The sequence below is a fragment of the Diabrotica virgifera genome, chromosome 5 (genome assembly GCF_917563875.1).
Source record: "Diabrotica virgifera virgifera chromosome 5, PGI_DIABVI_V3a".
Taxonomy (NCBI): Eukaryota; Metazoa; Arthropoda; class Insecta; order Coleoptera; family Chrysomelidae; genus Diabrotica; species Diabrotica virgifera.
The window spans coordinates 152,071,101-152,086,633 of record NC_065447.1 but is presented as its reverse complement, the minus strand read 5'-3'; the positions used below and the strand labels follow the sequence as shown (position 1 = coordinate 152,086,633).

General features: G+C 31.6%; 1 protein-coding gene across 2 annotated transcripts in view; it reads right to left on the bottom strand.

Annotated features, from left to right (window-relative positions):
- Nucleotides 1-5,591: 5,591 nt before the first annotated feature.
- LOC114329470 (forkhead box protein O-like) overlaps nucleotides 5,592-15,533 on the bottom strand; it is a 159,562-nt gene continuing 149,620 nt past the window's right edge. For both annotated transcript variants that reach the window (XM_028278586.2, XM_028278587.2), the window contains one exon: nucleotides 5,592-15,244. The gene's annotated coding sequence lies outside the window, so the exon portion shown is untranslated. The remainder of the gene's footprint in view (nucleotides 15,245-15,533) is intronic.

The window sequence follows — 15,533 nt, the reverse complement described above, 5'->3', positions numbered from 1 at the left end:
TTCTTTTTAATCCGATTGTTTCTTTTGCTGTATTCATCATCACTTCTTTAAAATATTTCCATGTTTCTTCGACTGACTCTCCAGTTTGTTGTGATACTGTTCGGTTAATTGCCAGTTTCTCACTAAATTTATTTCTTATACATTCTTGTTTTAGGGCATCAACGTTGTACTTGTTCCTTCTGCTGATTTTTTGGTTTTTATCTCTGGCTAATTTCATTTTTAGTCTCGCTTTGATTAGCATGTGGTCTGATCCCACATCAGCACCTCTTAAGCTCCTGACATCTTGCAGCCAGCTTCTCCATTTATATTCAATTATTATGTGGTCTATTTGATTCTTGTATCTCCCTCCCGGTGATTTCCATGTTTCCTTATGTATCCGCTTATGTTTAAAGATGCTTCCGCCTATTAAAAGTTCATTTTGCTCACAAAATTCGATTAATCGATTTCCATTGTCGTTTCTCTCTCCGATTCCCTCCTTTCCCATCACATGTTCATGTCCTTTATTATCATTTCCTATTTTTGCATTAAAGTCTCCGATTACTATTTTTATATCTCTTCTATATTTATTATTAATCTTATTAAACGTTGTTTGTAGTTGCTCGTAAAATTCTTCCTTCTCATTTTCGTCGTTTTTATTTGTGGGAGCATATACATTTATTACTATTATGTTATAATATCTTGCCTTCAGTCTCGCCCAAATAATCCTTTCTGACACTGGTTCCCACTCTACTAGAGCCTTTCTCCCCTTTTGGGCTAGCAGTATTGCCACTCCCTTTTCGTGTTTGTCATTTACATCCGTATTCCCAGAATATATCATTAGCTGTTGGTCACCTACTCGGGTTGATCCACTACCATTCCATCTTGTTTCGCTTAGTCCGACAATGTCTAATTTGTACTTATCAATCTCTTGGCTTACCTGCTCCAATTTGCCGGTTTCGTGTAGGGTTCTTACATTCCATGCACCTATAAATATGTTCTCTCTTATGTCTATTTCATGTTTATCTTTCGTTTTTGCTCTATTTCTATTTTCGTCCTTGCTCAATTCCTTTTTCTGTGCCTTGTCTGTCGTGATTTGTGCTTTTGTTTGTGTATTTTCATCTTCTGTTAGTTTTTTGGATTTCCCTGGTCTTCTTCTAGCTGGTTGCTGTATTGATTCCATTTGTGTGTTTTTCCATCTATTATTAATTTATTATATTTTATTGTAACACTTTTACCCTTATTAATTTCTTCATTTGCGACTTGTCTTATTTTTTTCTGTGTTTGTAGTTCTTCTTTTGTTATGTCATTATTTATATATACTTTATTGCCTTTTATGTGTTTTAGTTTAGCTTTATTTTGCATGATCTTTTCTTTTTCAAACTTGTTCTGTAGTTTGACCAAACATGTTTTTTCTCCCAGTTTGATAACTTCTTCGATTTGAACATTGATATTCATTTCTTTTTCCATGAAGTTTCCTACAGTTTGTTTCAGTGCATTTCTATCGATTGTATCTATTGGCAAGCCTTGTATTACAACATTATTTACTTTCCTTTCCTTTTCTAGTCTTTGTACACGTATTTTCATATAGTTTAGTTCTTTTTTCATTTCTTCCTTCTCCTTGTGTTTAGTTTGGTTTTCTTGTTTAACTTTCTCCAATTCTGTTTTCAGGTCGTTTAATTCCTCCCAGTACTTTCTCTGTTCATTCTTTATCTCTTTTACTTCCGTTGTTAAATTTTTTGTTTCTGTGGTTAAGTCATGCATCATTTTAATAATTTGATCGAGCTTATTATCTTCGTTACGGGTTTTGTTAGGCGATCTAGACACTTTTTTACTTTTTTGGAACAATTCTTCCTCTTCTTCTCTGTTCCTCTTTCTATGGTCTTCTGATGTGTCGTCGTCCGAATCCACTTTGTATCTATCCATTATTTTTACCGGTGTTAACAAATTCGAAGCCATTTTTTGTGGCGCAGCGTGCATGTATTACTCACTCCCGTTACTTAATAGTCCAATCGGTGTTTTGTCACTGTTTGGTTTAAGGAAGTGTACTAGGACCTATATTATACCTTATATTTACTGCTGACTTACCGACAGATACACATATCACTACAGCCACATTTGCGGATGATACGGCAATACTATCATCGAACCAAAATCCCAAAATAGCCTCAGAAATCTTAGAAAATAATCTAAATAAAATTCAACAATGGATGACAAAATGGAGAGTCAAAATTAATGAAAACAAATCGCTACACCTAACATTTACCACGAGTAGGGAAACATGTCCGGCTGTATACTTAAACGGTAAAGGAATCCCACAAGGGGATGAAGTCAAATATCTAGGTATGTACTTGGACAGAAGATTAAACTGGAGGAAGCATATATTTACTAAGCGAAAACAACTGGGTCATAAGTTAAGAACCATATATTGGCTGTTGGGTAAAAAATCAAAACTATCAACTGAAAATAAAATATTAATCTACAAATCCATCCTAAAACCAGTGTGGACTTATGGGATAGAATTATGGGGAACCGCTGCACATTCCAACATTGAAATCATACAAAGATTTCAGTCCAAAATATTGAGGTCAATACTAGGAGTTCCATGGTTCATAACCAATGAAGCCATCCATCGGGACGCCGGACTACCATACGTCAAAGATGACATCAAAAAGTGCGCGAAAAAACATACAGAGAAACTTAAAGTGCATCCAAACGTGTTAGCAAAAAATTTAGTGAATAAACCGCGTACTGTTTGTAGGTTAAAACGAAAAGTTCCGTTAGAGTTAAGTGAACAATAGGTACTAAATTAATGTGTATAAGTTTATGTCAGAAATAGTCAGTGTTGTAGGCTAAGTTTTAAAAAAGGGGTGCATCACTGGATGCCTCCCTATATGTCATTCCTAATTATTGTCAGTCCTATTACTTATTGTCTGTTATCTACCTAAACATTTAGGTTTAGATTGTATAGATAGATTGTAATAAATGTGGGGTTAATAAAAAAAAATTAGCATAATTAGAGCCGCTTCTTTGATTTTTCTCTTTTTACCATCTGTTTCTTTCAGTACTATACTTGAATCTCTCCACTGAACTCTATGCTCATTATCCCATGCGTGTTGACATATTTGAGATCTATCAGATTCTCTATTTTTAATATAAGACTTATGTTCACTTATTCTAACGTTTAATGTTCTTGATGTTTCACCTAAATAAAATTGTTCGCATTCACAAGGTATTTTATGAATACAATTCTTTGTTCTTTCTTGTTCATTGTTAGGTTTAGTTTTAGATAGAATAGATCTCAACGTGTTTGTTGTTTTGAATGTTGTTGAAATGTTGAATTTATTTCCTATTGTTTTAAGTTTCTCATCATCATCCAGCCTCAAAAGTCCACTGCTGAACATAGGCCTCCTCCCCTCGTTTCCAACCCCATCTATCCTGCGCCGCTCTCATCCAGTTTTTATTTACCTTTCTTAAGTCGTCAGTCCATCTTGTAGGCGGTCGACCGACGCTTCTCTTGTCCTTCTTGGCCTCCATTCCAATAACCTCTTTGTCCATCGCCCATCTGTCATTCTGGCTACGTGTCCTGCCCATCTCCACTTCAACCTGGCTATCCTCTCGATGACGTCAGTCACCTTTGTTCTTCTCCTGATTTCTTCGTTTCTGATTTTGTCTCGCAGAACATTGACCGCTCCATTCTTCTCTGCGTGACTCTTAGTTTGGTAGCCGAGGCTTTTGTTAAAGTGAGTGTTTCTGATCCGTACGTCAAGACTGGGAGGACGCACTGATCAAATACCTTTCTCTTTAGGCATGTGGGCAACTCACTTTTAAAAGTTTATCTCAGTTTTCCAAATGCTGCCCACCCAAGACATATTCTTCTCTTCAGTTCATGAGTCTTTTAAGTTTCTCTGATAGTCCTTTTATATATGGTATTGATATTTTCCTCGTATTCTTTCTTGTGGCTGTTATAATAGCTCATTTATTTTTATTAATATTTCTTTCACCGAGAACTTTCTTGGCTGAGGCTAAGATATTAGATTTAATTTTTGCCCAGCCTTCTTTTTGACTCCGTCACTTTCTGTGATATACACGTTGCAGCTTCTTTTCGATAACCTTTTTTGAAATAGGTATCTTGTGGGTCATCCTGTAAGCTTTTGACTTTTATCTTGGTGGTGTATTGTGTTGTTTTGTTATCACATATAGGTACGTGTTGTCATTCTGACTTTACACAATACCAATTTATGACCGCTTCCTATTTCTGCTCATGTTAGTGCTCTTACATCCAAGATTTGAGACGGGTGTACTATATTCGATAGAATATAGTCTATCATATATCTTTCTTCTCTAATGTTTTCAAAAGTGTATTTGTAATGTTCTTTATGAGGGGAACAGTATTGTTAATACGTATTTCATTTATGCTGCAGAGGTCAGTCAAAAGGTCTCCGTTTTCATTACTGTTATTTTCTTTATATCGTTGTTTTATTCAACATTCATTATGTTGCCCTTTTTTGTATATTGGTAGAACTATGTTTTTCTTCCAGTCTTCTGGGATTTTCTCTGTACTCCAAGCTTCCTTGCATATCTGTATTAGCCAGTCCTCTCCTTTTTCTCGCATCCATTTTATCGTTTGTGGATATATTTGGTTCTCTCCTGCCGGTTTTCCAATTTTAAAATTCTTTACAACTTCTTGTATTCTCTGGTTCCTCTTCCATTTGTGGTCTAGCTCCTCCTGCTTCATTTCTTTCTACTTCTTGATTGAATTTATCTTCGTAGTATTGTTTCCATACTTTTATTATTTTTGTAGTCACTATTTTTAATTCGTTATCTTTTACCTTTAATTCCATACAGTTCTCAACCTTTTTTCCCTCTTAAATTCTTTATGCCATTCTAGAATTTTCTATTATCTTTTTTATAATTAGCTTCCAATTCTCTTCTGAATTCTTCCCAGCTCCGCTTTTCTGCTTCCCTTACTGCTGCCTTTGCTCTATTACGTTTCTCAATATATTTTGCTTTATTATTTTTTTTATTTCCTGGCACCACCATTCTGTTCTCTTGTGATAGTTATTTATAGACTTTTTCTGCTGTTTTGTATAGAGTATCTTTTAGTACTTTTCATTTTTCTTCCATATCCAATTGATCTCGTTCTATCTCTATTCTTTGCAATCTATTTTCTGTTTATAGTCATTTTTCTCTTTGTCTTTTTTCAACTTCTTAATATTTATCTTAGTGTATGGTTTATCGGCTATATTTTATATTCCCTTTTCTTTGTAGTCATTTCGGCTACAACTAGCTTGTGTTGAGTGCTTGGTTCCGCAAATGTTTTTATATTTTTGATAATATCAATTTCTGCAGGAATCACAATTTAATCTATTAAACTTTTAGTATTTCTTTCTTGTGTTTCAAAAGTACTGCTTAATTATTTAAAAACTCGAAGAACTTTTGAAAAGCTTATTTAAACTTTAACAGTTTTGTAACTTTTTTGACTTGATGAATTTAGACTTTAGATAGAATTCGAATTTAGACCTCTACGAATGGTGACTTCCTGTTAAACTTACTTCAACACATTCTTATATTAGATGGAGTTTAATTGGGAAACAAAAATAAAACAACCAATATTATCATTTTTTAATATATTTTTGTGAAACAGCAATATGTGAATTTATATTACATTCATATAATATTTTCTTAACTTAGTATTTATATTATTTTAACGAATTTAAAGAAAATTGAGGCACCTGATTAGAGGGTATCACTGTAAAAAGTACACTCGTTGCTTTTGTGGTGCGTATGCAATTAGTAAGTACCGTGTTTTATTCTTGTGTAAAAATTAAACAATAGATATGCACAACACGACCATTTTTATCTGCATATTGTTTTCTTTTTAATATTTCTGTACTTACTTAGTTCACTCAAGTTAACCAGCTATCACAAAAAGAGCGGTAACTTCAAAATAATTCCATAATTGACATTTTCTAACTAATTTTTAATTCTACATTTTTGTATATCAAAATATCAAAAATAATGCTTTCAGTGGATCACCAAACGAATTCTAGCAATCTATACCGGGATACATCAAACACATGAAGACTGAGATACAAAGAAATCCTACAGCACGCGTACAAGAACATGAAAGCATCGGCAAGAAACAGCCTAAACCCTACAACAGCCAAAATTGTGGTAAGCTAAATTGGCTGCATGAAATGCCCTTAGATCAGAAGAATAGGGTAATTTTTAACAGGCGCTATTTTAAAAGCTTTGGAAAATATTATCATCATCGTTATAACTAATAAAATACTACTAATGGATCAAAAGTGGTAACAGTAAAAATAGATACAAACAAGTCATTTCTAATCAGAATATTGATATGACAGATTCATTAAATATTAAAGTAATGTTCAATTAGTCAGTCATTGAATTGAGCTGTGAAATTGGTTTTCCAAATAAATACTAATTTTAACGTCAATTAACAAAGAAAATCTCAAACGATCAAATATTGCATGATATAACTAAGAGGCAGGATGTGAAAACCGATAATAAAATTAAAATGCTAAGTACAAACTATTACAAGATAGATACTATCCATAAGGTGGATAAAGAATATTTAAAATATCTTAGTGCAATCATGCAAGACGCTGGAATTTTGACTCTTGTATTTCATTGAATGTTAATAGGTAGATGTCGGAAGGAACATGCCACAATGCTATATTAAGTAGAAAAAAATTATAAGGACAAATTATGTTTTACTGCAAGTATTTTAAACAAAACAGACAAATGACACAACAAAAAATTGACAACTTCTACATAATCATAGGTACCAAGTTAAAGAAACAGACAAGAATGGCTAGTCACTACATGTTACTAAAAGTAGAAACATGTGCTCCAAATTCAAATAAAATTCTGATTGTTAAAAACGGGGCGATTGAGAAACTAAAGAAACTTTACAGGCTAAAATGTTGCGTATATCAGTGATTATTAAAGTTTACAATTAAAGAATAAGCTAGTATATACTTAAAATCAACGGTTCAGTACACTTAAAAGGATATACTGATTTAAACTGTGGTAGAATAATTCTAAGAATTAGAATTACTTTAGTATATTATTTGGAATTATTTTAACACAGTTTACATCAGAATACGCTCGACCATTTGTTTTAACTACATGCTAGCTTATTTTTTCCAATTAATTTGGATTGTGAGTTCTTGTTTCTACTTTTCCTCTTACTTTAGTTTTTCCAATTGCTATTTATTGAATTTGTTAATCTTATCAAAATTTATTCTTTGGTTGGATAAAGTCTCAGAAGAACTTTCTGTATAAATCACTGGGGTCTTCGCAATCTTTCTACTATATAAATAAATTAAACTAGATGAATATAATTATACAGTTAAAGCAGAGGATCCTTATCAATACACTGGCATAACACAGTGGAGAAGTAAACTTCTCACTGAATGTAAATAATGATAAAAAATGGCATCAAGTACAATTGGAAAATATATTTAAACATTGAAATCGAGTATCTTGAATTTTGGGGAGTTATGGCTATGCTATGTAGATTTTAAGATAAGCAGGGGATGTTTTCAATACTTTGAGACCGAAGAACATTGTTTTTGATATTAATTTTTTACTACATTATCTCACTAGACATTTTTTGTATTTATTCGAAAATACTGCAATTCGTGACGCTGGTACATACAAAATTGACTTTTTTTAAATGATAATTGACTATATCAATGCGTAGTATTGTCTAAAATTTAAATTCTACTATAAATAAAAATTTACAATCCAAACATAGGAATTTTGTCCAGAAATCGCCCATAGAAATTTCCAAAATCATAACATTTCTTTCTGCATTAACTTTTTGTATATAATAAGGAAAAATTTCCAGTTGGCTGTATACCGTAGTTTAAAAAAAACTTACAATCAAGTGTGGAACTTCTAGTGTAATTGGTATAATAATTTATAAAATTATGAAAATATCCAAATGGATTACAAAATTGGTCAAAACGATTTCGGTCATATCGGAACATCATCAATGATACTTGACACATTTACAGGAAGCCACTTACCAAACAGAATAAGAAACTTTAATGTATATATTCAATCTTAAATGAACTTAAAATTAAATAACATGATGTCGGTGATTATAGATTTTTAACTAAAACTTTTTTAAACTGATTTGGCTGATAACTTTGGCGGGACCCAGTCGTGGTCGCCATTTTCGAGTAACAGCACAGTATGCTCCCTTTTACTTAAAAATCCATAATCAATTGCATTACGTCGTTTAACTTTAGTTCAAGACAAGTTCAAGAGAAATCGTTAAAATTCAACAAACCGGCATATTTATGTTTCGTTGACCTTAAAAAAGCATTTGAAATGGTCAAATTAAAAGACGTTTATCAGTTATTGTATGCAAGAAAGATACCTCTAGGAATAACTACCAGGATCGAAAACATCTACCAGAATAACAAAATAAAAATAAAAGTAGAAGATGAACTAAGTGACCCAATTGAAGCTGGCAATGGGATAAGACAGGGGGATTCCTTTAGTCCTTTATTGTTCAAGAACTAAAAAAGGATACCAAATGGGACAAAAACAACTTAAAATAATCTGCTATGCAGATGATGCAATACTAATCTCTCAAAGTGAAGATGATTTACAATGTACGCTGCACCAATTTAATATAACAGCCAGAAAATTTAACATGGTAATTTCACCAAAAATACAAAATGCATGGTTATAACAGCAAATCCAATAAGGTGTAAATTGGAGCTGGATGGTCAGATAATACAACAAGTCATGGAGTTTAAATATCTAGGCATCACACTATCTAGCTACGGAAAGCTCGAAACCAAAGTGGAAGATCAGGTGAATAAAGCAAACAAAGCCTCAGGCTTCCTGAATAACACAATATGGAGAAATAAAAATATCGGAAAAGAAATGAAAGGTAGAATTTACAAAACAGTCATCAGACCAATAATGACATACGCGGCAAAAACACGACCTGACACAGAGAGGACAAAAAGATTGCTCTAAACAGCGGAGATGAAAACCCTTCGAAAAATTGATGGTAAGACACAATGGGATAGTGCTAGAAGTACAGATATACGACGGAGATGCAAGGTGGAGAACATTAATAACTGGGTAAGAAACAGAAGAGTAGAATGGATTGACCACATACGCCAAATGACAACAAATAAGGACAGCGATAGACGGTTCCCCAATATGAAGACCATCAGTGGAAAGACCACGAAAACGATGGAACGACAACTTACTGGAGGCACATTGAAAAACAGACAGAGTCATGTCTATACAAAAAGAAGAAGAAGAAGAAGAAGAAGAAGAAGAAGAAGAAGAAGAAGAAGAAGAAGAAGAAGAAGAAGAAGAAGAAGAAGAAGAAGAAGAAGAAGAAGAAGAAGAAGAAGAAAAAGAAGAAGAAGAAAAAGAAGAAGAAGAAGAAGAAGAAGAAAAAGAAGAAGAAGAAAAAGAAGAAGAAGCAGAGGGGGAGGAAGAAGAAGAAGCAGAGGAGGAGGAAGAAGAAGAAGAACTTTAAGTTCATTTAACGCTTTATATGTAAATTAAAAGTTTTTCGTTTTGTAAGTGGCCTTTTGAAAATATTTCAAGTATTACTGATTATGGTCCGATAGGACCGAAAACGTTTTGAACAATTTTGTAATTCTTTTGGATATTTTTATAATTCTGTAACTTATTATACCATGTTTTACTCTTAATTGTAAGATTTTTTGTATATTATTTATAGTATATCAATAAAAAGTATATTACCCCTAAACTAAAAAATGGATTCAAGAATTAGGTACTTTTATTAACTTTAATTTATAATTAAGAGGAAACAGTAGCGATCAACAGGTAGCGAAAACGCGTTCTAAGATTGCGGCTGTAATTTTGAATATTTTTTCGACATATTTGGCACACGTATTCGTAATACAATAAAGAATGGCAGTACAGAGCCCAATTTGAAAAATATATTAATATGTGGAAATTACTCTGTAATTAAATACAATATTAAAAAAACGAGCCTGTACCGCCATTAAGAAGAACAAAAAAGTACACTTTCTTCAAATAAACTTTTTATCCGATGCCTAGATTTTGTGTCATTTTGGAACTACTAATGAAATAAAAAATTTTAGTACAGTAAAACCTCGATATAACGGACTAATTGGGGGGACGGGGTGTCCGTTAAAGGCGAAAGTCCGTTATATAAAAATAGGTTTAAAATAAATCAAACTTTTTTTAAGTTTTGTTTGCACTTTTGATGTTTGTACTGTTTTTTTATAATTAGAAATGTGTCCGCAATATGCTATAATAAAAAATTCTTTGTAAAATACAGAGCCATTTTTAATTTTTTTCACATTTGACCGGATTTTCTTGTCCGTTATATCCGAAGTCCGTTAAATGGAGGTCCGTTATATCGGGGTTTTACTGTAGTTCCAAAATGACACAAAATCTAGGCATCGGATAAAAAAGTTTATTTGAAGAAAGTGTATTTTTTTGTTCTTCTTAATGGCGGCACAGGCTCGTTTTTTAAATATTGTATTTAATTACAGAGTAATTTCCACATATTAATATATTTTTCAAATTGGGCTCTGTACCGCCATTCTTTATTATATTATGAATACGTGTGCCAAATATCTCGAAAAAATATTCAAAACTACAGCCGCAATCTTGGAACGCATTTTTGCTACCTGTTGATCGCTACTGTATCACCTTAAGTATATCACCTGATTATATGAAAAAGAAAAAAGTTATGATTTAGGAAAAAGCTTAATAAAAACCGGCCACCTTCTAACAACGAAATTAAAAACATTGTCTACACTGCCTCTTCTTTTTTATACACATCAATAGGTACGTATTCATTAGGCGCAACTAAATTAAAAACCACGTCCAACGATATAAACTTGTAGCAAAAGAACATTATGAAAAAAAAGTTAACTCTTTTTCTTAGTTAGTATGAAATGCTAACAATAAATCTTTTCATCTGAGTAAATAGACAAAAAACTGTTTTTCTTGCCAAAAACTATGATGCAATGCTATTTTTTAGATGTCTGTCCATCTCCAGAAGTATCTACCTTTCAAGAATTCGAACCTTTTCGCGGCGAGAAACGACCGTAGTCGCTAAAAATTTCGATAGACGGGAAAATTAAAATTACTTGCTAGAGCAAGTTTTATCGGTGAAAATATTACAGCCTTCTACTTTGTCAACGATATCGCTTTACATGCGATTTCATCACTTTTTTATGTACATACTTATATTTGAGTGTTGATGTAGTGTCCCCAGCTGTCCAGCCAGTCACATTCTAGTAAACCGGTGCACCTGTGTTCCTGAACCGAAAAGGGTTCAGGAAAGACTTGACAGTTTTAGACCCACCGTGTAACCTAACGGATCAATTTTAATTAATCTTCAGAGATCCCATCAGAATTAGTTTATCTTCTCGGTCTTAATATTCGACTACAATCTAAAACTAAACTTGATAAAAAATATATTTCAATGTATCAAACCGACGCAAAGTATGCTTGTTTTACTACAAGTTTATATCTTGAAAAATAAAAAATGACGCCTACTGCCATCTATTGTAAAATTAATTTAATTAAACTAAAAGCAGTCAGATACCAGTAGCCGTCTATTAATTCGATCGAAACAAAAAAAAAACCGAAGTTTGATTCCATTGAAAGTATCAGAAAGTCTTGAAAAAAATCAATAATTCCACAAGACCAACAAATTTAAAAATCTGCAGATTCCATGAGATATGAAATTTATTAATATATATATATATATATATATATATATATATATATATATATATATTCAAAAAACCTTGTTACCACATAGTGGTGTAAGGAAATTTATTAATAATATATTAAACTTCGGCCTTAAGGTAGAGAAGTATTGAAATACATATCTGCAAATATCAGCATAACATAAAGTTTGATATATAAAAAATGAAGATGCCAGATTCATAAAAATAGATACTATCTGATTTAACGGAATTTCACTTATATTTTTTTTTGTTTCGTCGTTGGATACATCTAACAATACATCAAACACTTTACAAATATTACAGTAAAAAAATATTCTAATTTATAATGATAAAAGGTGCCCAAAAAACACTGGGCGAACAAAATATAACACGAATCATATGACCAGTACCGCATGACGAGAATGAAATGAATATATAATGTGTATTATATAATATTTATAAAAATCAAAAATAAATCAACAAAAGAGGTACACGAAGCACCTAACAACTAACACTATGCTATATACAAAAAAAAATATAATATGTAATACAGAGTCCAAATAGTTATTTATTAAAAAAAATAGATCCATTTCTAAGTTTTAGTTTCGTACTAGTTTTTAAAATTGTGGGTCTTATCCTACAGGCTACGCCAATTATAGCTATTGGGGACAACATAATTCTTCATTGGGGTAAAATTCTTTAAAAATTAGTACGAAAAAATCAGAAAGAGATCATTCTTCTATTAAAAACCTCAAGCAGTCTAATAGAAATGCTAAGGAAGAAACGTCCAAATAGTAATAGTATAATATATTATATAATAGTGGATAAGTAAACAGAACTTTTAATAGTTACAACACTTACAAAACAATTAGAAAAGTTATAGGTTTTTTACCAAATTATGTCACATTATATAATAAGATCTACTATATGGATTTTATAACTATACAATTTAAAGACTGTGATATATGCTGTAACATATTTAATGTTGGTTTTATGATTTAACAGCACTTATAAAATTTAGATCTTATTATATAATGTGACATAATTTGGTAAAAAACCTATAACTTTATCTACTATATGGATTTTATAACTATACAATTTAATGACTGTGATATATGCTGTAACATATTTAATGTTGGTTTTATGATTTAACAGCACTTATAAAATTTAAAAGCTGACTTGAAGTTTTTAACATTAAAAGTTAAGCAAATAAAAACTTTATATGTATTGTAAAAGTATCTTTCTATATATACATCGTCAAAAAAAACATTCATATTCACAAATTATAAGACTAGCTTTGCATAAAACACCAAAAATAAATATTTGAACTCTGTTTCTTGAAAAGTCGACGGTATTTTGACATTTTCTTACGAGATGCTGCTTCAAATTGTTATATTAACTCTTATTTTACACTATGTATAATCAATCTGGCCTTATAAATTACAAATTTAAAAAAAATTACTAGTAATCGAACAACATTTTCATTTTTTTGTTTTTTCTTTTTTCAGGGAATATTGAGCTGCCAACCCATACCGCTTACCTTATAAAAATTGGCATCTATGAACTTAAAACTGTAGAACAAATGGCACCAGAAATGAGAAATTAATGAAGGCAGAGATCGGAAGAGGACCCAAAAAGTTCCATTCATATTAGATAACTTACATTATTGTTCCACCTAGTTTGTTCATCTGACATGGAAACTGTAAGATTGTAAATATTCTAACAAATGTTCATACAAAAAATATAATGTCATTAAAATTTACTCAAATATTTTCAGTCGCAGTCTATCTTTAAATTCTAATTGACTAATTTTAATTAGGATAACTTAGGAGTGTTAGGCCTTATTTTGCACAAACGGTCAATCTGGCACTTTAACCGTCTATCAATACATCGGGTTTTCCTAACTTCAATTAACATTTTAAACTCCATCTAAACATACAAACGTAATACAAATTATTGGTCGCTACAATTGTTTCAGGGAATAGCCAATTTGGTTGATGCGAATTTGTTAATAAAAAAAATACATCGGGTTTTCTCAAAGGTGCTATTTGCTGGAGAAATAACGCAAAAGATGGAAAACATATTAAGTTGTGAGATAAAAAGAGGTGACCCCTAGTGGAAGTGTTAAATTTCATAGTAACTTGTAGATTGACATTATATTGATTGTTTCCCACCTTTAGACGTATCAGAGGAGTATGTCAACTAAAACTGTCACTATGACAGTGGCACTTCTCAAACTCTTCCGATACATCTAAAGGTGGGAAACAATCAATATAATGTCAATCTATAAGTTACTATCGCTAAATGTAACACCTCCACTAGGTTCATCTCTTTTTATCTCATAACTTAATATGTTTTCCATCTTTTGCGTTATTTTGCCGGTTATTAGTGCGCTCATCACTGTATGTTGGTTATATAAAATAAAATATAGTAACAGTGTCAAAACATTGGATGAAACACGTGTATCTAGAAGTATGTACATATAAAATAGTAGTGTTTACAGTATGTGGCAAAATGGTGACAAGATATAGAAATGATCGAACACGAGACATTGGGGAGAACAAAAATGTAGCAAAAACAGCCCCTAATTAATGAAATAGGTACATAATAAATGAAAATATATCAGTTGAATTGTTTAGTATTTTAGAATCAAAAGGTGAACTAAACTGGAGGAACATAATCACATTAACAGAAGAAAAGTTGGTATAATCATTCACATAGCTGTAACTAAAGATAATCAACAAATGAAAGATCCTAGGAAAATTAAAATGTTCCGAAATACAAGAGATTACAGAAGAGGGATGTATAATTTAATAATGGCTACTGATATTGATATTTTTCATGGATCCATGATCTGGAGACACTGTAAAGTAACGGGAAAGACAAAGTCTTTCCTCTTTGCAGTCCAACTTATTAAGACCAAGTTGGTATTGGTAAGATTTACCCTGCACACAGACGAGTTTGATAAGACGGCCAGATACAAGTAAAATTCTTGTAGATTCCGAAATCGTAAAAAAAATATATGGTTAAGTTTATCATATTTTAGTTATATTTGAATGTTTTTGTCTTACAGTGACTAGAAAACTTTAGGTAAGTAGCAAAGTTTAATACTACAACAAAAATGCTTACATTTTGCTGGGAACAAACTGGATGTATAAACCCCTTAATGTTTAAAACAGAAACTGATAATTTGTTCAATGTTGGCATATTTTGAAAAAATCAACAAATATTTGATCCTTCAGCAAACCATTTGGTCAAATATATCAATAAATAAATATTTGATTCATTTAATTTGTGTTGGGAACTTTTTGAGTCTGCTTGTAGATCATAGAACTAACATTATTTCTTGTAATAGAAAAGACATAAAAGCATATTCATTTCTGTACAAACAATTAATAATGAGCATAACACGAGATCATTTTAACAAGATTACACTGTCAACGGTTGCACAACAGATAGAATAGCGGCGCAGAACCAATCTACATAAACTTGATTCTATGGTTGCAGAAATTCATTTCCTGAAACAAAAAAATCAATAATTAGTGACCAATGATCATAATTTTTATTTCAAATGGTTTATTATAGACAAGGTGAGTTATAACTATTGGGACATAGACTAGAATCAGTTTTTTGGAGCAAATTATACCAATTGAAGCGTTTATTGTATAAAGGAAACTAGTCCGAAACTTATTACCTTTATAGTAATTATTTTGGTGGCATCATAGTTTCTGTCATTGCCGATACCTAAAAATTAATATTTTTTATTTTAAACAATCCTGTATGATATCTCTAAGTAGAGGACGACCA